This window comes from Gossypium hirsutum, chromosome D13, assembly GCF_007990345.1.
Source record: "Gossypium hirsutum isolate 1008001.06 chromosome D13, Gossypium_hirsutum_v2.1, whole genome shotgun sequence".
In the NCBI taxonomy this organism is placed as follows: Eukaryota; Viridiplantae; Streptophyta; class Magnoliopsida; order Malvales; family Malvaceae; genus Gossypium; species Gossypium hirsutum.
The window spans coordinates 19,086,345-19,110,161 of record NC_053449.1 but is presented as its reverse complement, the minus strand read 5'-3'; the positions used below and the strand labels follow the sequence as shown (position 1 = coordinate 19,110,161).

General features: G+C 34.5%; 1 non-coding gene across 1 annotated transcript; it reads left to right on the top strand.

Annotated features, from left to right (window-relative positions):
- Positions 1 to 21,931: 21,931 nt before the first annotated feature.
- Positions 21,932 to 22,038, top strand: LOC121225914 (small nucleolar RNA R71). The gene has a single exon (XR_005923816.1). It is a non-coding gene; the product is annotated as a small nucleolar RNA R71 (small nucleolar RNA).
- Positions 22,039 to 23,817: the final 1,779 nt, after the last annotated feature.

Genomic DNA, 23,817 nt, shown 5'->3' with positions numbered 1-23,817 from the left:
CAAATAAGAGTATTCAATATTTAACCCAATAACATGAATTTATTTATCACATCCGGCAATCACACATCATTAAATTTTCAAACCAAGATGTCATTATATGACCACATATACACATATCCATATACTTAAGCTCAATAATTATAATGTAATATCATGTACCCACTTTAAGTATATTGCCGAATATACTTAATCATACATACACCTAACCAAAACAATTTCCTAAAATCTTCATATCATTTATACACTAGGCCGAATACTCTCACCAAGTTCACCTATATTCTTCAACAATTCCTTCATTGATCAAGCACATATTCGGCTAAAGAAATGGCAATTTTAGCAACCTTCGATTTAGTACTTAACTTTTACCACATATCAAATAACTCATTTCCTTACTCATGTGACCACGTATATTCGGTCATGCATACACACATAAAATCAATTTGGAGACTCTATCAATCCAACATACATTCGGCACCTTCATCCACCATTCTACCAAGCATGTAATATTCAAACACAACCAAACTCACATTCGGCCCTAGCTCATAACAAGGTAGCCGATTCTTTTTTTTTATAGTTCAAACACTCCTCTATCATCATTCACCTAACTTTAACATGAAACAACAAAACTCACCATTTCTCATCCAAATAACATGAACAACAACCATTCCTTGAACACTTTCTCATGACCGATTGCTCATGTTATCAACAAGATTCAAGATTTGAACATGGGCTATTTAAAACATGCATGCATCTCAAAGACAACATCAAACATACCTTAGTCTAGCAAACCACCATAGCCGATTTTCTCAAGCTCTTCCCCCTTCCTTTCTTTCCTCTATTCGGCCAAGGATGTTCAAGAATGAACACTTTTTTTTTGTTTTCTTTCTTCAATTCACGGCAACAAGGGGGTGAGACCATTATTATTTTTTTTTCCATCACCCTTCCTTTCATTATTTAATTATCATGCTTAATATTTTATTTCCCTTACCATACATCACTAATACAACATGTTGGTGACATGTTTCCACCCATAGCATGGCCGGCCACTACATATTAGGGAGGGGGAATTTGACATGCAAGTCCCCTTTTTCTTCCACATGCACTAATAGGTCCTCATGCATTGACCTATCACATTTTAAAATTTTCTCATATAAGTCCTATTGACTAAATTCACATGCAATCGACTAAATCGAAGCTTGAAATTTTCACACATTCATGATTACATATTCTAGATAATAAACATCACATTCAAACCTTTCGGTGACTCGGTTTAGCGGTCCCGAAACCACTTCCCGACTAGGGTCAATTTTGGGCTGTCACAATATGTATATATTTGAATACTATAATTATGCATCAACTTAACAACATGAGTTAGTTCATGAGCCACTCATGACATCATTTCATGCCAATTATACCACACGCATATGCCATGAAACTTTATTTTCTCTCATGAGCTTACCATGACCAGTAATGCACCAATATAAGCATCACTCCTATTTCAACATTTATCGATTATAATTAGACATTTAACCAATTATACACAATTCATTCATATACTTTATTTTCCTCCTCCTCCTCTCCATCCCAGATCCTTTATGTATATAACATGCTTAAATAGCATTATACATAATTCACTATTCACTTATATTTAAATTCAAAGCTGTCTAGTCAATTTATAGTCACTAAATTATTTTTATCTAGAGATACAGAGCTCCAAATTAATTTCTGTTAATTTTACTTGAAACTAGACTCACATATCTTCTTACCATAAAATTTTCAAAATTTTTGGCTTATCCAATTAGTACAGTTTATTCTTTAAAGTTACCTCTATTTCACTGCTCAACATCTCTGACCTTTCCTCACTAAAAATGAATTATCTCATTGTAAAAAATTTATATGATATTTATGTTTATTTACTTTGAAAATAGACTCATTAAGGATTCTAAAAATATAAATTATAACTCATAATTATTTTTTTTACAATTTTTAATTATTTTCCAAAATTAGAAAAAAGGATTCTGAAATCAATCCGACCCTGCCTCACTAAAATTAAAATATCTAAAAATATATTACTCTTTTGATTGATTTTTTTCTTTTATGTAAAAATAGACTCATTAAGATTTCATTTCATATCTTATTCACTCTCTAATTCAATTTCCACCATTTTTTGTGATTTTTAAAAGTTGCACTATTGTTACTGTCCAAAACTATTTTGTTGCTAATTTTACTTTTTCATAATTTCACTTTTTCACTTTCAATCATTATTCAATTCAATTCCACACATATATTCATCATTCAATCACACTTAATCATTACATGATCTCATGTATTTTCACTTATTCAATTTCCCGATGAACACTTTGGAATAATAACAGATACACAGTGGATGCAGCACATAGCTACCACCTTATAATTAATGATACAGGTTCACATAGTAGCCTACACATAGTACTACACATGTGACCATCACTATCCGATACATGTAGTAGCCTACACATAGTACTACATACGTGATCGAAGCTATCCGGTATGCATAGTAGCTTGCACATAGTACTACACATGCGACCTATCATTTTGGTACACGTAGTAGCTTGCACATAGTACTACACACGTGACCATCACTTTCACTTTCACATAGTGGCCTACACGCAGTCCATGTCATACATGTGATCATTTCTCTCACTTCATTCGTATCCCTTTTTATTTCGAATGTTCAATTGGGAAATTTCTTACTTTTTCTCATTTTTTTCATTTTCACTAATCAAAGTCAATTCCTTGTCTTTCTTGACTTATAATAACATATTTAACTTATTTAACACTCACATTATTCAATCCAGTCCAAAAATCACAATTTGGAAAAATTACATTTTTGCCCCTAAAGTTTCACAAAATTATGATTTTGCCCTTAGGCTCGGAAATTAAACTTTATTCCTTTTTCTTATGTTTTATGACATGCTGAACATTTTTCCCTTCTATGGCAACATCAAATTCTCACTCTAACACTTACTTATGAACATTAGGTATTTTTACCGATTATGTCAATTTACTCGTTTTCACTTAAAATCGGCTAGCAACAGTTATTTAACATAATTTCAAGCTGCATATTCTACCATAAAACATCAAAATAAACATATTTCAACTATGGGTATTTTTCCAAATATGAACTCTAGATTTAATCATTGCTAGAATAAGCTAAATCAAGTAACCGTGTCTCCAAAGACGTAAAGAACATTAAAAACGAGCCTTTTCAATTCTTTTAATTACTAAATGACCAAAATGCCCCCAACTTAAAAATTTTCTATTTCACTTATGTCTTGTCCATTTTTGTCCAACAAGTTAACCAATGGTCTAATTACCATTTAATGACCTCCAATTTAAAATTTCATAACAATTGGACACTTCTAACATGTAGAACTCAACTTTTGCACTTTTACAATTTAGTCCTTTTGACTAAATTGAGTGCCCAAACGTCAAAATTTTGCGAACGAAATTTTCACGAAATCATTTTGTGAAATAGTAGACCATAAAAATATAATGAAAATAATTTTTTTTCTCGTCGAATTTGTGGTCCCGAAACCACTATTCTGACTAGCCCAAAATTCGGGCTGTTACACTTGCTTTTCACAGTGCTTGGACAAACTAGGCAAACTATACCTTTGGCGATAACCTACATGGAGCTTACTTTTCTTTTATCGAATTCTTTCTTTTATTGAAGAATACACCAAAAACTAAATCCTTATATACTTTCATGGGTAGATACTTAATTTACTAAGACATTAGTTCGCCAAAAAATTATAATTTGGTGAACAAACTACCATAGTGTGTTAGAATAAACAACTTCACATCTACACGCCTTCAATTCAAATCATCTAGATTTGGGGTGTCACAAACAACTTGATCGCCTCTTGACGTGTGAACGTAGAAAGTGTAAAATCATGCAAAAAAATAAAGATAAGAGTTAAGTGTGATTTCTGCAAGTGAACAGGTCAAATTGTAATATAGTTAAGTTTACAATAAAATAATGGTAAGTAATTAGAGGATCGCATCTAAAGGATTGCAGATTGGAGAAGATCACAATTAAATCAATTATCAAAAATAATTACTAATCTAATTGAGTTAGAATTAGTAGTGTGAATTCCAATTTAAGATAATAAAACTAATTAAATTAATTAAGACTGACTCTAACCCTAAGTTATTTGGAATTACTCTTCCTAGTTTCGACAATGCGAGCTATTTGCCTATAATCAATTGAAGCCCTAATTATTCATTAAGTCGAAAATTCCCCTTAATTTAAGTACTTATCACTCTTAGTGACGAATACCCTCTCGGTCTCATCTTCACTAAGGATTACCACCTAATATACTTTCTCAGTCTCTCTTAAGCATACAAACACCCTCTCGCCCTCACTTGTCTAGATCTTCTACTAAGGGCACCACTTCCTAGTATACTAAGTATTCTCGAATAAATACTTTAATCTTAGGTTGTTATTTACCTAGCCAATTAATCAATTTATCAAATGAATCATGCAATATATTGATGAAGCATAAATTATTCTAATATTCATAGAAACATTCGATTAATAATATCAATGAATGAGATATGAATAAATGAATAAGGAATAGAGAATGCTCATTAATATATCGATGAAGGTGCAGATTTGGAACAATCTCCGTTCACAATTGTCTTACTGTCGAAATAGAAACCTCTGGTTAAGCGAACATAAAATAAACTAAGTAAAACCTAAGAATGAAATAAAACCTACATAATAATCCATGTCTCGCTAAAGCTATGTCTTTAATTTGCATAATAAAATCTCCGTTCACAATTGTCTTACTACCGAAATAGAAATCTCTGGTTAAGCGAACATAAAATAAACTAAGTAAAACCTAAGAATGAAATAAAATCTGCATAATAATCTATGGCTCGCTAAATCTATGTCTTTAATCTGGTTACAATGGCCTTTATATAGGCTAAATTTGGAATATTAAAGTGCCTAAAATATCCTTGAAGTAGTTAATGTTCGACTAGGAAAAGACCCCTAATCGGTTGCCATAGACGCGATATCCAAGTTATTGTTGCATCATCTTGACATCCTTGTTCTCCATGCCGTGACGTTGCCCCTACTTTGTCCTTAATTGCTCCTGTCGCCGGTATTGCGACACTTGTGCTCCTGGGTCACGACATGGATAGCAGTTTTAGCCTAGGTATACATCTTTACTCCCGATTTGACCTACAAGACCATGTAACTTTATTTATGTATCTAAACTATAATAAAAATGATTTAAAAGCATAAATTACGTCTTCAAGTATGACAACATGAATACGTACTAAAATGGCTTGGTTTAACTATTAAACAAGCTAAATTTATGTGAAAAAAGGGATGCAAATAATAGTGTAATTCATGGCAGATAACTACTCTAGACGTTATCGCTGGTACTTCTATCTTTTTGGTGTTAATGTATATGTATTGATTGACCCCGGGTTAACTTTTTCTTACATATCTACTGCATTAGTAAAACAAAAAGAATATAGCAGTAGAGTCGACTGATTTTATTGTTAGAGTAACAAATCTGTTGGGACAATGTGTCTTAGTTAATAAGATTTGTAAAAAGTGTCTATTGAGAATACAGAGTTATGATTTTCCTATTGACTTAATGCTAATACCATTTGATGATTTTTGCAACACCCTATACCCAGTCTAGTCGTCAATCCCGAATATTAGGATGCCACACCACCATCTCATGTCATCCTTATAGTAAATTGTCACATTATTAAGCAATCATCCTCTTTATCAGTGATCTTATAAAATTTTAATCAACATATATCAGTCATCATTAGAACATGTCAAACATACTTCAAATAGTCTTATAAATATAATTAAACATGCATTAGAATTTCCAAGACAATCACGTAGGCACCAATACTAGGACAATCATGTAACATCCCAAAAACTGACCTAGAAAAAATCACGTTTTGAAACCAAAAGAGGTCATCCCCCGATTTGGATCTTAGACTTTAGAAATTCTTGACAAGTAAATTGATCTGGTTCAGTGGTTAAGTGTTCGGGGTATGTGTGTGAGGTTCCAGGTTTGAATCCCGTTTCTAGAAATTTTGTTATTTTGCTTAAACCCTTACCCTTGAATGTTTGGCTTGTAAGTTAAATTTAGTCAGTTGATGTCAACAATGAGCCTAATGGTTCAATGGTTAAGCTTCTGTATAATCCTTGGTATTGTGTTCAAATCACGGCGGAAATAATAGGGAATGTTTTATTTTTGATTTTAGTTAAAGGGTAGTTAGTTTGGGTTGGTTATCTAAAACCTTCTAGAAGCCTCCGACACTATTATTTATTTTTGTTCTTTATTTTTTTGCGAGAATTTCTATAATTTTGTTTGTGTTCTTTAGTTTCTGCATTTTGGTTCCTTATTTTCAAGTGACCGTTCTTTTTATTATGTTACATTACACCAATTCTGTACGGGGTCTGACTTCTCCTTCTAGTTAATTCGCTGGCTAGTAAGTTCAATTTAAAGTTCTGGTGTTGAAAGTTCTTCGACATAACTGCGATTTTAGAATGTTAGTTTTTAGCGATTTGACCGTGAATTAATCGTTTTTTTTGGCAATTTCTTATCATTTAGGTATGAGAATTCATCCTTGTTGCTCTTGCATCGAGTCCTATCAGGTGGGTGTTGAAACCCCTCATTTTCTGCGTTTTTATTCGTCAAAAAATGAGACTGTCGACGCCATATGGCCAAGGACATGGGCATGTGCCCAGGTCGTGTGGCTCACGTGAGAAAGGACATGGGCGTGTGCCCAAGCCATGTGAGCCACACGGGCAAGGACATGGGCGTGTGTCCAGGCCGTGTGAGCCACACGGGCTAGGACATGGGCATGTGTCCAGGCCATGTGACTCATTGTTTATTATTTAAAACCATACAGGCAGACGACATGGGCGTGTGCCCAGGCCATGTGAGCCACACGGGCAAGGACATGGGCATCTGTCCAGGCCATGTGGCATATGAATATGATCCAAATCTTATTTTTTGAGGCCGTGAGTGTCGCCCAACATGAGCACTGATCTCCACAATGTATTTATGATCTGAATTTGATCGTAAGAGGACTATCTGATGCTTTAAAATTGATATATGGATGATATATGCGATATCTGAACGTATTAGACTTATGATGAACAACTTGTGATTTGTATGTATATCTCTGTTGCTCTGTTGATGAAGAGTACGCGATATCTAAACATGTTAGACTGTTTGTCATTGATTCTAATTTAGAATTGTGCATATGACTTCATGGCAAATCTGATATGGTCCATTGAGGTTTTTTAAGTTTGTTTTACAAAAGATGGACTCCCATATTTACTGATTCTGTTATTGGGAGATAACATGACTTGCATGCTCATTAATCTGATTCTGCATAAGCTTGCCATGAAACATTGCATGGGACTTGGGTTAAAGTAAAATGAGGAAGTTTCTGGAAGTTTAATGATCTGCATTATCTGGTGGTTTATCCACACTTCTATTCCAGCAGTTCGACTGTACTATAGTGGTTTGACCACATATCTATTCTGGCAGTTTATTTGCGATTTTGGTGGCACTGTCCATGTTTATTTGTTGGTGTGATTTGCATGGACGAGTTCTGGGGAACGTTATTTGGCGTGTAGCGGAGTTGGGTAGGAAATTTCTGAAAATTTGCATTATGTTTTCCTGAAAAATACTTCATCTGCATAAACATACATGCTTTGTTCTGCTCTGTTCTATTTTGCTCTGCTCTACTTCGTTCTATTCTGTTCTGTTCAATATTGCTCTGCTTTGTTCCATCATGTTTTGCTTTGCTTTATTGAATTTTGTTTTGTTTGAATTGCAATGTTCTGCTCTGTCCTGTTTTGCTTTGTTCCACTGTACTACCCCTGTTGAAACCTCTATGATACTCTAGATGTGTTTCGTACTAGTTATACAATTGTTATCAAATGCTTGCATTACTGTGATTTATATATTATGTTCTATTTATTTGTATTTGAGTTTGGTTATACGCTGTGCTTGGTGAGTTACCCTTTGTCTTACTTTTATCTGTCAGGAACACATCTGATTTAGGATCAGATGGCTTGTAGGAGCTCAGATTATTTTGCACTAAGTTAACTATAATTTAATCCTTTGGATTTGTAATCTATTTTTGACTTGTCTTATTTTTTCTTTTTATAACCTCGTCAGTATCTACCAAGTCTAAAACAGAACTACAAAATCATCTAAATTGACTAAAATGAATTTCTGGTTTTCGAAGTTAAAACTATGAAAAGAAGTACGTTTTTACTACGTTGGTGTAACTCGTCCAGATTCAGCTTAAACTTTTAGGCCGTGTTTAGGGTGTTACAATGGGTATTGATATTTTTCTGGTTCAGTATCGATACTGTTTGTAAAATCGGTACCAAATCAAAATATATTTTCCTGTTTCTCGTCTAAAATCAAAGTCTCAAAAATATCAGTACCTTTGCAAAAGTACCGATAAAATTACCCTGAGTAGCGATACTCGTGATAAGGTATCGATAACAATTTACGATTCTGACTTTCTGTACATTTCAAAATCATGCAGGTATCATTTTTACAACACGAATATCGATACCTCTACTTCAGGCCAGAAAAATATAACATACATAAGGGTATAAGTCATTCTAACTTGTACCAATTCCTCATGCTATCATATCATCATCAAATAAACATCAAAACGACTATAATAATAGTCTCAAACATCGAAAGTAGGTTCGACCAATAATCAACACAATACGAAATGAATCTCACAAACTTAGGAACATATAATCCATAGAAGCATCCAAGAATATCGGGGCAAATATCATTAAAAATCTACCACATTGCATTATTCCCAAAACTAAAATGAATAATGATAACACCTACAAAAAGCGAAATGGACTTTCTTGGATCACCTCTCATAACCACACCACAAACACTGGCACACTACTAATTTGCAATGGTTTAAAAGGAGTGAGCGAGTTTAACAAGCTCAGTGAATGCCTAGAACAACTACTATGCAAACAATTCATCATTACACATATAATCACCTAACATACAAGCATATATCTCAATACTCAAATAATCACATAACACTCAAGCATATATCCCAATACTGAAAAACATCTTTATAGATAAGTTGCATAATGGTCACATGTCATATAAACACATATCACAATACAAACATATTCATAATTTAAGATAATTTGGCACTTGAGCTATGAAACGTGAAAGTGAGCTCTATCATCACTCATCGGATACACTGATCTCCAAGACACCACATAGTCTTATAGAGTCAAACATGTCCCAAAAGTGAAGCATAAAGCTAACACTCTTCTTATTTCTCCTCACATCACCGGTTGAATGGAGCTTAGCTCACATTCTTGTGTCCCTCCAACATGTCCGAAGGCTTCAGTGCCCAAAAGCACTATACATATAGGTGAATACTTACAATCCTATGGCATGCCAAATATATCCAATGATTTCAAGATCACAAGGCCAAAATATTCAAAATCAAACACATATCACTTACCGATTATCCGTGCACTATCACAGCATATTTGCATCTTTAGCAAAATAGTGTCACTAACATTTAACTTATACATAACATGTACGCATTGCACTTCCACTACGGTTATCATAACCACATATCACATGTTATAACATCTCATCTCAACTCACATATTCAAAAACACATAAGCACATTGACAAGATAGTATAGGTATGAGAAAGCTTACACTCAGAATTTAGAGTAGGGGTTTAGGATACTACTAAATTCCCTATTAACACATTGAATCATGTCCACAATCAATTATTCCAAACACTCACCAATACGCTTTCGCCGAAAAGTTGGAAGCTCAAACTAGCTTTTCATTGTCTTTATCTCTACTTGTAGAAGGTCCTAATGAATCTGAAGCTTCAACACAATAATTCACACAACAATACATTTAAAAATCAGCTAAGGACTCACCATAATCAATAAAAAATATAAGCTTAAGCTATGTTCTGATGTAGCTGAAATCTTTAACATAACCAACTTGAAATCCAAATATCTTGATCGACACTCAATATTTTCATCTAAAACCAATTCCGTTCATCTTATAATTCACCTACGATTAATTTTCAACCTTTAAACTACACTAAAATGCTCAGTTCATAGTATCGACTTTTTTGACATGTTTATGGCAATTTTAACGAAAATTTATTGAAAAGTTAGAAATCTTTAATAAAACTTCAAAGTAAGTTTAGAAACCTTCTAATCATGTCAAAAATAATTTAAAAACACTTTGAAACCACATTTTTACCCAAAATCTCGAAATTCACCATTAAGGACCCAATTTTTGACTTTTATTAAAAATATGCGATTTAATGGCTAAAAATTTAGTTTTAAAAACTAAATAAAATTTAAAAATATTTAGGAGTTAAACCGTTACCTTAGGTGATGAAAAATTGAGTGTTTGATCAAAACCCCAAAAGACCCGAAAGCTTGATAATAGGGAAAACTATGGTGTTTTTGGTGTTTTTTCTTGGTTTCAATGGAGGTTTATAGCTTAAAGGATGATAGAAATAAAAAAGGATTTAGAGTTGGAATTTAAAATTAGTTTGGAAGAGTTGGGATAGCAAAGGGACAGCAAATACAAAACAAAGGGGAAGCTTTTACGTGAATAAAATTTTAGGTGGGGGTTAATTAGGTTGAATTTTAAAATTTGGTTTAATTGCTTCTTAAAAACTCTAAGTTTTGGCTCTGTTACAAATAAGTTCTTTTTACAAAATTAAAGGTATTTAAAATTCAATTTCAGAAATTGATTGAATTTTCTAAAAACCATAGTAAAAAACCTTTTCGATAAACCATGTCGCAAAATTCCAAACACTCTAAGGCTAAAATCCCTAAAATACCCCTAAAACTTCTAAGCCCTATTTTGGGGTGTTACAAATGATGTTACTCTCAGCATACATTGGTTGAATGAATATGACGCAGTGGTTAATTATAGATAGAAATGGATTGCGTTGAAATGTGAGAATGGTGAATCTATTAATGTTGAGACTTAAATAATAAATTGTGTGACCAATATCATATCAGCGTTATCAGACCAGGAAATGATCAAAAAGGGTTGTGTATCGTACCTTGCTTGTGTCTTAGATACCAAAACTTTGAAATGAAAGATTGATCAGGTACCAACAGTTAATGAATTTACTGATGTATTTCTAGAAGAATTCTTAAGGTTACCACCAGTCAGAGAGATAGAATTTGTAATTTAAGTGGCACTTAAAACTGCTCCAATTTCAATTGCTCCATATCAAATGGCTCCGACTGAATTGAAAGAGTTGATAGTATAGTTACAGGAATTATTAGATCGAGGGTTTATCCGACCAAGCATTTTGCCTTGGGGTGCTTTGGTTCTATTTGTGAAAAATAAAGATGGATCGAAGAGATTGTGTATTGATTACAGAAAACTGAATAAGGTTACCATAAAGAAAAAATATCCATTGTCTCATATTGATGATTTGTTTGACCAGTTGAAAGGAGCTACTGTATTCTCGAAGATTGATATCAGATCGGGTTATTATTAGCTTCAATTTAAAGAAACCATTGTTTCAAAAACTACCTTCAGGACTAGTTACAAACACTACGAGTTTCTTGTAATGTCGTTTGGTTTGACTAATGCCCCAATTGCATTTATGGATTTGGTGAATCAGATATTTCAGTCGTATTTGGATAGATTTGTTATTCCATTATCGATGACATATTAATATATTCGAAGAATGAAACTTAACATCATCAACATCTGAGAATAGTTTTGCAGACTCTATGAGAAAAACAATTATACGCAAAATTCAGTAAATGTGAGTTCTGGCTATGAGAAGTTATATTTATGAGACATGTAATATCGACTGATGGTATTCGTGTTGACTCGAATAAAATTTTTGTAATTATGATTTGGAAGTCTTCGGGAATTGTTTTTGAGGTATGTAGCATTTTGGGTTTAGCCGGGTATTATCGACGGTTCATTAAAGGTTTTTCGATGATAGCATTACCGTTAACGAAGTTGTTACAGAAAGATGTCAACTTTGTCTGGTTTGAAAGGTGTTAGCAAAGTTTGGAGCAGCTGGAAACCATGTTGATAGAAGCTTTAGTATTGACTCAGCTTGAATCTGAAAAAGAATTTGTTGTTTATAGCAATGATTTGCTTAATGATTTATATTGTGTATTGATGTAGGACGGAAGGGTTATAGCTTATGCTTCATGATAGCTTAAACTACACGAAAAGAATTATCCTACTCATGACCTGGAATTGGTTGCGGTTGTGTTTGCATTGAAAATCTGGGAATATTATTTATATGGTGAGAAATGCAACATTTTCACCGATCACAAAAGCTTGAAGTATTTGATGACATAGAAAGAACTAAATCTACGACAATGTCAATGGCTAGAGTTGTTGAAAGACTATGACTTGGTTATCGATTATCATCCAAGTAAAGCGAATGTAGTGGCTGATGCTTTGAGTTAGAAGTCTCTATTTTCTTTGAGAGCGATAAACATTCGCATGACTTTACATTGTGATGGTTCCATTTTAGCTTAGTTAAGGGCTAAATGTTGCGTGTAAATATAAAGTGCAAGTGTGCAAGTATACATGTCGAATAAAGTAATATAATGACAAGTAAGATTGTCTCAACAGGGATCAGATAGGGTTAACTTGGTTAAGTTGCTGTTATGAAGTATATAGATTACATTAAGGTAAAATAATGACAGAAATGCAATGGTAATCAAAGTAATGGTGATATGCGCAATATGTAAACAAAAGAATATTTAAAAATATGCTATGGTAATGATACCAAGACAAAAGTGAGAGGGTCTACGCTATTGAATGGAAAAGCTGGGATTACTAGGACTCTACCCTTATAAACCAATAATGTATTGGCAAATTCTTAATCAATTTACTACTCATAATGGATTTAAAAGGGTTTACTTCTTTCAAGAGCAAGACCTAAGGCTACCTTACCTAAGGAAATATATGTCTATAGACCTCAGATGTGATTCCCAGTACTGATTACTCTTCACTCTGTACGAACGTTGCTCTATGTCTATAGACATATGTTTATAGACATCGATGAATGCACAATATGTTTATAAACATAATCTAATTTTGAAAAGGTTAGGTTAGTTGGATTAAAATTGATTTATATGAGTGGGTGTTTGACGGAATACCCATAGCAATCTCTAGACATAGAGCATCATTCGTACAGAGTGAAGAGTAATCAGTACTGGGGATCATATTTGAGGTCTACAGACATGTATTTCCTTAGGTGCGGTATACTTAGGTCTTGCTTTCAAAAGAAGCAGACCCTTTTAAATCCCAACCCGATGAGATTTAACTCATAGGTTGGTTAATCAAATCAGAATTCAAAATATCATTTAACATATTCAACAATTAATTTCACAAAGAAGTAATTTAGGAAAATAAAAAAAAAACTTCAGGAAGCTTTCGCCGATGCAGCCTCAACTTTAGTGGTGCAATGTATTGCAAGGACCAAGTTGACTGCCTTTTTCTTTTCCCTTGTGTTCTGCTCTGCTTCTCAGCCACTACTTCTACCCTTGTTCTTTCTCAGGATCTTTCCCTCGAAAAGACTCTCCAAAATTTGGCCTCTTTCAGAGTTCTTTCCTTTCCTTTTTATATTTTTGTTTTCTTCTAATAGGTCCCTCATCCCATGCTTTTTCACATCCTTTTTTTAGGTAGATTTTCTAGTAAAAATACAGCTGGGGCTAGTACACGTTGAGTGCTGACTTGGTGTCTTAGTGGCATTGCAATGGCATTAGTGTTGGCAAACTGACCAACCTTTTGCCATGACAAAACTTCACTCTTTTACTACCTTTTCCTCATTCTGCACTTGCCACTCAAACAACAAACAAATCATTTCCACCCACAAGTAAAATTAACATATAATAATATTTAAGTCTAATCCAAGCTCTATTATGCAATGTTCTAAAAATAAACTAATATAATACCCTAAAATGCAACTAAATTCACCTAAGTAGAAGCAATTAACCAAGTCTAAAGGCCTGAAATATAACTCTTTTCCAGAGTTATCACAGCAGAAACATGAGTTATTACTTACCCTCAAGCAAAATATGCGTAAATGCAACAATTGGCATAGCAACATAATTATTACCTTTGTTCAAGCTTTAGAAGCTTATTTAGTAATGATAGTGCACAAAATATTGCCCTAAAAAATAAAAAATCTAAGTTTTTATGCAATTTTGACTATAATGTCTCCTAAATTACTTAGTTCATCTTTTAACCAAATTTAGTTTTCTTTTTAAACTTGGCATCTTGTATACTTTAATATGTATATATCTATTTATTATAAAATTTTTAGCTAGGGGATTCATCTCATCACATAGTTTTTTTGACTCGACAATCACAGTGGAGCATACACCGAATTGCCGACTAATCAATCATGTCATGATTTGAATTGGATTCGCTCATGAAGCCAAGGCTTTTAACTTAGAAGTTGGATGGAGAAAACAAGTACCTCATTAGTTACTTAGCCTATTACTACAGTGAAGTTCCCCTAAACTATTTTATTATTATTATTATTATTTACACACTCTTACTTAAACCTGCTTTTCTAATCAACAACAAAATGGAGCAAACAAAATTTTGCTGACCTATTTGATAATTTCAAGCATTGGAATGTTGGGGTGTTTCATGGAATTTCTTTGATTTTTCTCCTAATTTTACTTAAATTTTGCAATTTTATTCGTCATTGAGTATTGCTATTTTACTGAGTTTAGCTTCAAGAATCTCTAAGTTTATTAAAAGAAACTTACTATAAACCAATTACAATAGGAGTTAGGGTATTGTACTTTTAGATATCAATTTTCAATCAACTATCCTAAGCTAAAATAACATAATCCAGTATCACAATTTTTTAGATTTATTGAAGAATTAATCTCCTCATTGAACATCATAGACAAATAAATACTCATCACAGTCTAAACTATTCTTGGCAATTATGTGTCAAAGCGGAATGAATGACAAAATGAACAAAAATACTAAAATGAACATACTTAACTAAATATCTAATGCATCTTACATGCACAACACACCCCCAAACCTAAGGGATGCATTGTCCACAATGCATGAACAGGCAAGAATCATAAAGGCAAAACCATATATATAAAGGAAAGGATATGAAAAAAATTATGAATGCATTAATAGTTTAAATGCTTATAGCTAATTTTTCATTGTGACTTTAATTTGTGCGGGTGGATTTGCGTGCAACATGCTTGTAGCAAAACTTTCATTTCAACGCATTGAGTGGCACTTCCTCCTTTTGATCACTAGATTTGGTGAGGTCATCAATGAGCTGATTGATCTCCTGATAAACATAGATCCAGTCGGTGGAGGTGGGACAGTAGTACTGCTATACATTTGTGGTGTAGGAGTTGGAGTTGCTTCTATTCCTTCCTCAGTATCAGTCTTAATACTAACTGTTTTATTTTTTTCTTTTGCAAGTTCCTCTGTTTCTTGTCTTTCAGTAGTAGGGTGTGTGGGGATAGGGTCTGTCACACCGACCTCTACTTCACCTTCCCCTTCCTCTTCATCTGAATGCAGTTCCTTAGGAAAGTTAGGAAATGTAGGTATAGGCTTGGTGAAGTTCTTTTAAAGGAACCTCTTTTTGGCAGCGTCTCTCCTTTCCACATAGGCCCAGAATATGACCATTTTTTCTTGTGCCCGTGCCAAGTCTATAGCAATCTGCAGTTGTTGAGTCTCAAATAGACTGAGCTACTTGAGTAACTTCTTGAAGGAGTCGAAGATTTGCTATTCAAAGATGATGTTAGTAGTAGTGGCTGGTGCTGTGGCACATATTGGGATAGAAGAGGTAGTGGCAGAACCAGGATGTTGGTGCTGCAGAAAATCCTCCATTGAAATGTTTGCAACAATTTTCTCTGTAATGACCCGTTTGTTTGGGGTGACATCTTTATTGGCCTGGACAAAGACATTCACACGCTAGCACAACGCAATGATGAGAGATGGAAAATTAAGGCTTTCTGCATTCTTTTGGGCGCACCGGTGGAATTCTTTGAATATGATTTTTCCCACATTTATCTTCCTCCATTTTATGATGGAATAGAGCAGCAACATCCACTCTTTAGAAATCGTGGAGTTATGAGTTGAAGAAATTAGGCGTGTCTTAAGGAAGTGGTACCAAACCCTATATTTGGGTTTCAAAGAGGCCTCTCCATGGTGTAATTGTCTTGTATTGACACTGTCCACTTAGTACTTACTATAAACAAGTCTTGAAGAACCTGGGTTAGACCATCAGCAGTGATTGTAGCAGCAAACTGGTTATGCTTATCTTGAACAGTAGAAAGGTCGTACTACGTATGGATGGTATCTTTATCAAACAGAAATAGCTCCCCGCACATAAATAAAAGCATTGTTGGGAGAAGTAAGGTTAGCGTAGAACTCACAAACCACCTTTGTCAAAACATCTTCTGGATGTAAGTAGAAAATATGCCATCCATGCTGTTCTACCACAAAAAAGTAGACTTTTCATAGCCCATAAAGGGTTCGTCTTGAAAAAGAAAGCCTTTTTCCAAGTAAAAAGAACGCTTGGAGATATTGTACGTGTATCTATATTTTGTTGCTTGGTTGAAAAAGATGTGTTGTGGCATAGCAGATGGTTGCAGAGTAAAACATTTGGACATTAGGAGAAGCTAGAGTAAATGGTAGATGAAAAAGGTGGAAACTTATAGGACTATAAGTAAGTTTGGAGAGAAAGAAAACTTAGGTTAATTGAAACAATTAGGGTAAAAGAAAAATAAAATGACGTCAAAGTAATGGTGTGACCTGGGCGAGTGGATTAGTGGTAATGATGACCTGATTGTGGTTTTATTCAAAATCGAAAGGAAAGTAAAAATATTTTTAGAGGGTAAATAGTAAGGAAATTCCAATGGATTAACGAGTAATTTATGAAGCCCGACCCTCTTCTTTTAGCAAGAAAACAAATATACCTACAAAACAAAAGGAATAGAATTTATTAAACTAAGCAAATGAAAGAACTAATAAAAATTTAAATTCGAGAAAAATAAAGCAAAAATAACTATCGAGATGCATAAGTTAAACATCTTGGAGATCAATGGACTGTTTATTTCGAGTCACAGGAGTGCCCTAGTAATGCTTCAAGCATTGTCCATTTACTTTGAATGCAGTCCTAGTCCTTATATCTCTGACATCCACAACACCATGAGGGTATACGCAGGCAACTTCAAAAGGTTCTGACCAACGAGTTTTTAATTTCCAGGAAATAATTTGAGCATAGAGTTGAACAACAATACCTGTTGTCCTGGTTCAAATTACCGTGGCATAATCATGTTGTCATGCCAGTGCTCGGTCTTCTCCTTGTACAATCTAGCTTCTCATATGATTTGGCTCAGAATTCTTCCATTTCATTCAAATCTAATAACCTTTTATGGCCAATAGCGATCCACTCCATATTCAGCTTCTTAATGGCCTAAAATGCTTTATGCTCCAACTTAATGGGTAGGTGACATGGCTTCCCATAAACAAGCTTAAAAGGTGACATCCCCAATGGTGTTTAAAAATGCAGTGCGATAAGCCCACAAAGCTTCATCTAGTCTGGATGACCAGTCCTTGCAAGTTGGGTTCACCACTTTTCCAAGATCTGCTTAATTTCTCAGTTAGAAATTTCGTTATGTCTATTTTTCTAGGGTGATATGCCATGGAAATCTTGTGTTTCACCCAATACCTATGCAAGGCATTAGCAACTAATTTGCAATCAAAATGAGAGCTTTCATCACTGATAATTGCGCGAGGTGTACCAAATCTTGTAAAGATATTTTTGTGCAAGAATTTCATCACTGACCTGGCATTATTAGTAGGTAGAGCTACAAATTCAACCCACTTTGAGACATAATCTATTGCCACAAGTATGTATAAGTTAATTGAGGAAGGGGGGAATAGACCTATAAAATCTAGTCCCCATACATCAAACAACTCAATATCCAGGATATTTCGTAGTGGCATTTCATGTCGCCTAGATAAATTACCCATGTTTTGACAACTATCACATGACTGAAAGAATGCATGGGCGTATTTGAATAGACTCGGCCAATAAAAGCTAGATTGGAGAACCTTAGAAGGAGTTCTCATTCCTCTAAAATGTCCTTCGTAAGGAGCGGTGTGACAATATTGCAGGATGCTATGAATCTCATCATCAGGAACACATTTTCGAATAATCTGGTCAGCACAATTCTTGAATAGGAAAGGCTCATACCAGTAGTAATTCCTAGCATCATGAAGAAATTTCCGTCTTCTATGGCTAGTGAAATTAGGGAGCATCAACCCATTCATTAAGAAATTCACAATATCGGCATACCAAGGTAATGTCGTGGCAACCCGCAGTTGCTGGTCTAGAAAATCTTCCTTAATAAGTTGAGCATTTCTATATTCAAGTCTAGCTTCTAATCGTGACAACTGGTTAACCAATTGATTCTCAGTCCCTTTTTATCTCTGATTTCTAAATCAAATTCCTGCAGTAACAGTATCCACCGGATCAACCTTGGCTTGGCATCTTTCTTGGTCACTAAATACTTGATAGCAGAGTGGTTTATGTAGACTGTGACCTTGGTACCAACTAGATAAGATCTAAATTTATCGAACGTGAATGCCACAACCAATAACTCTTTTTCAGTGGTGGTATAATTGAGCTGCATGTCGGTTAGGGTCTTGCTTGCATAGTACATAGCATAAAATACCTTGTCCTTCTTTTGCCCCAAAAATGCACCTACAACAAAGTTACTAGTGTCACACATAAGTTTAAATCGTAGTGTCCAGTTTGGAGCTATCACAATAGGTTCTATTACCACTTACTTCTTTAATTTTTGGAAAGCTCGCAAAGAAGGTTCATCAAGATTGAAGGGTCTATTGTGCTTTAGCAATGCACACAGGGGTTTGGATATCTTCGAGAAATCCTTAATAAATCTTCTATAAAACCCTACATGGCCTATGAAACTTTGGATACCTTTTACATTGGTGGGAGGTGGCAATTTATCTATCATCTCGATTTTTTCTTTTTCAACTGCAATCCCTTACTGTGATACTTTATGTCCCAAAACAATTCCTTCACGAACCATGAAGCGGCATTTTTCTCTATTTAAGACTAGATTTTTTTCTTCACAATGACAAAGAACTAGCTCTAAATTTTTTAAGCAGCCCTCAAAGGAATTACCAGACACAGAAAAATCGTCCATGAAGACTTCAAGAAAAATTTCCACAATGTCAAAGAAAATTGCTATCATACAATGCTGAAACATTGCTGGGGTATGACACAACTTGAATGGCATTCGTCTAAACACAAAAGTTCCATATGGACAGGTGAAAATGGTATTGTCTTGGTCATTAGGATCTATGGCGATCTGGTTATACCCTGAATAACCATCCAGGAAATAGTAGAAGGCATTCCCAGCTAATTTATCCAACATTTGATCGATGAAAGGTAAGGGAAAATGGTCCTTCTGAGTTGCCTTGTTAAGCTTGCGATAGACCATGTATACTCTATATCTCGTAATAGTACGAGTTGATATGAGCTTGTTGTTATCATTGCTAACCACTGTGACACCTCCTTTCTTGGGTACACATTGTATAGGACTCACCCAAAAGCTATCAGAAATAGGGTATATAATCCCTACATCAAACCATTTGATAATCTCCTTCTCAAAAACTTCCTTCATGATGGGGTTCAACTTCCCTGCTATTTAATAGAAGTGCTATGACAATCCTCTAGCAAAATTTTATGAATGTAGATAGCAGGGTTGATTCCCTTTATGTCAAGAATTGTCCATCCTAATATCTTCTTGGATTGTTAGAGAACATGTAACAAAATGGTCTTATGATCAGGTGTCAACTCTGTAGAGATAACTACTGGCAAAGTGTTGTTGTCTCCCAAATAGGTGTGCTTTAAATGCAATGGCAGAGGCTTTAACTCCAATATATGAGGTTCCTCTATAGAAGGTTTAGAAAGTTTGAAAGAACGATTGTATACATGAAATGATTCAAACTTCCTCCTTGGTGTCTCCACAAGTTGCTTGGTGTCCATAAGTTCACCAAGGTCTTCAAAAATTTCTGCTTCACCCATTTCAGTTGAACTTTCTTTCTCATTAGACTTGCTATGGTAAAATTTTGCAAACTCCTCCTCCACTGCTATTTCTGTTAACCCAATGGCACGTCATTCCTCAATCTCATCAAAAAATTTTCAAGGCATCTAATACATTGAAAGTGATTTACTGATTACTTACCCTTATGGTTAATTCACCATTTTGTACATCAATAAGAGTTCTGCCTATAGCAAGAAAAGGTCTTCCAAGAATAATCGACACATCTTTGCCAGCTTTACATTCTAAAATAATGAAATTGGCTAGAAATATAAACTTATCTAATCTTACTAACACGTCTTCAATTTTACCTTCCGAATGTGCGTAAGATTGATCAGCTAGCTGTAGCATGACTATTGTGGATCTTGCCTTCCCGATTCCCATTTTCCTAAAGACAAACACAGGGACTAAATTTATGCTTGCTCCTAAATTACATAATGCCTTACCAACATAATGATTTCCAATTGAACAAGGGATAGTCAAACCCCCCGGGTCCTTCAACTTTGAAGGCAATTTCTTTATTAACATCACTGTGCACCCTTTAGTCAGAGCAACAGTTTTTAATTCTCACAATCATCACTTCCTTGACAATATATCTTTCATGAATTTCATAGAATTGAGCATTTGCTCCAAAGCTTCTACTAATGGTATGTTGATATGGAGTTTCTTCAAGACATCAAAAAATTTCATGAATTGAAAATCTTGCTTGGAATTCTGGAATCGTTGAGGAAAATGTGGAGGTGTCCTTTCTTCATGTGGCTAATATTGTTTTTCTACAACATTTTTATTTACAACATGGTCTAATTCTACTGCAACATTCTTTTATTTAACCCTTTCAATTGTAGGAGGCTTTTCATATAGTTTTGAATTTTTTTATGCTGGAGATCTCAAATATCCTCGTTTGCAGTAACATCTTTAACCACTTCATTCAGTTGAGTTCCACTTTTAAGAGTGATTGCTTGCAATGCTTTTTCCCTTTTTATCTTGAAATTTCAATATCACTTGGCAATGCTCCTTGTGGTGTCGAATTTAAAACATTTGTGATTTGTCCTACTTAGTTCTCAGAAGCTCGAAGGGATGTAGTTTGACTCTAGATTACGGTGTCATTCTTGGCCATATATTCTTTTAGCAGAGCTTCAGTAGATGAAGAACATGATGTTAAACCTTGTTGAACATTTTGCCGTGACATAGGTTGATTATAACCAGATTTGCACTGGTGGCATTCTATCTCACAGCATTGTTGGAATTCCCCAATCCTTGATTATTCCAACTGAAATTTGGATATTGCTTCCACCCTGGATTATAGGTGTTGGATTAGGGGTTATTACTCCAATTGAAATTACCCATGTAATATACCGATGCTGGATTTGGTAGACATTCGTAAAAAACATGGTCTTTACCATAATATACACACGATAGCTCGGTTAATTTCATCTCTTGAACTGCAGTTGGTTTCTTCATCGTCGTGATCATGTTAGCTAAAGATGACACTTGAGCTATTAATGAAGCGATTGCATCGAGCTCCATGGTACCAATAGCTCCCTTACCTGTCCCAACTCGAGTAGTAGGGTACTGATAATCATTATTGGTGATTCACTCCAAAATCTCATACGCTTCGTTATAGGATTTATCCAACAATGTAAAATTAGCAGAAACATCAACTACCATCATTGTATGAACATTCAATCCATTATAAAATATTTCCAACTGAGCCCACTGTTTGAATCCATGCATCAGACATTTCCAAATTAATTCCTTAAATCTTTCCTAAGCTTCGTATAATGTTTCATCTTATGATTGCTGAAAAGATGTGATATCATTTCTCAATTTGGCATTCATGTTTGGAAGATTATATCGTAGTATAAAACTTTGGCAAAGATCATTCCAAGATGCTACTGTCCTCGACGGCAAAGCATTAAACCCTGCTCTGGCACGGTCTCTCAAGGAGTACGAAAATAATTTAAGCCTCAAGGCGCCGTCAGGAACACCATGTTGTCTAAACGAATCATAGACTTCTAGGAAAAGTCTTAAATGCTGTCTTGGATCTTCAAGAGACAATCCACTGAATTGTCCTACTGTTTGTAACATTTAAAACATTATTGGTTTCAACTTGAAATGCTGGGCTTGTATGTGTGGTCTGACTATCCTTGGATTCAAGTGATCCAGGATTGGAACAACATGTCGATGAATTGGCCTATCTCGATCACCTATCACATAATGAATAAGAAGATTAATGTCATGAACATTCAGATGTAATGGATCTTCCATACTAGGATCATTCCCATTCCTAGCCATATCTTGCAATTCTAGTCTCTTTCTTCTCAAAGTTCTCTCGATCTCTTGGTCAAAAAGATATTTTTCATTAGGAAGAATTCCTTTTCTCTTATACTGATGGAAAATCTACAAAAATTAAAGACAACTAAGTTAGCTCAAGCTAATGGTATTAGATAAGCAGTAACAAAACCAAATTTCACCAAATTGTCGATTCTCGACAATGAAGCCAAAAACTTGTTGCATGTAAATATAATGTGCAAGTATGCAAGTATACACATCGAGTAAAGTAGTATAATGATAAGTAAGATCGTCTACACAGGGATCAGATAGGATTAAATTGGTTAAGTTGCTGTTATGAAGTATGCAAATTACGCTAAGGTAAAATAATGACAGAAATGCAATGGTAATCAAAGTAATGATGATATGCGCAATATGTAAACAAAAAATATTTAAAAATATTCTATGACAATGATACCAAGACAAAAGTGAGAGGGTTTGCACTGTTGAATGGAAAATTTGGGATTACTAGGAATCCACCCTTATAAACCAATAATGCCTCAGCAAATTCTTATTCAATTTACTGCTCAGAATGGATTTAAAAGGGTCTGTTTCTTTCGAGAGCAAGACCTAAGGCTACCTCACCTAAGGAAATATATGTCTATAGACCTCAAATGTGATTCCCAGTAATGATTACTCTTCACTCTGTACGAACACTGCTCTATGTTTAGAGATTTCTATGGGCATTTCGTCGAACGGCAACTCGTATCAATTAATTGTGGTCCTACTAACCTAACCTTTTCAGAATTAGATTACTTTTATAAGCATATTGTGCATTCATCTATGTTTAGAGATTGCATGCATGCAATTCGAAAGAACAAATTGAACGAAATAGTAAAATAGATCAAATCCAAGGTTCAACATTAATGGAAAATTAAAGTATCATCTAGTAATCCCAACCCGATGAGATTTAACTCATGGGTTTGTTAATTAAATCAGAATTCAAAATATCATTTAACATCTTCAATCATTAATTTTACAAAGAAGTAATTTAGGAAAATAAAGGAAGAACTTCAGGAAGCTTTTGCCGATCTAGCCTCAACTCTAGTGGCGCAATATCTTGCAAGGACCAAGTTGACTGCCTTCTTCTTCTCCCTCGTGTTCTGCTCTGCTTCCTCATGGTCTAGTTATGATAATAATTAATGTTATGGGAAAATTGAGTTAAGTACATAGTGATAAATTAAAATAATAAGAATGAGAGCGAAATGTATACTGACTAATATTGGAAAATGCTAAGGAAAAACAGGAGTAAAAATGCAATGGCAATTAAGAGAATAA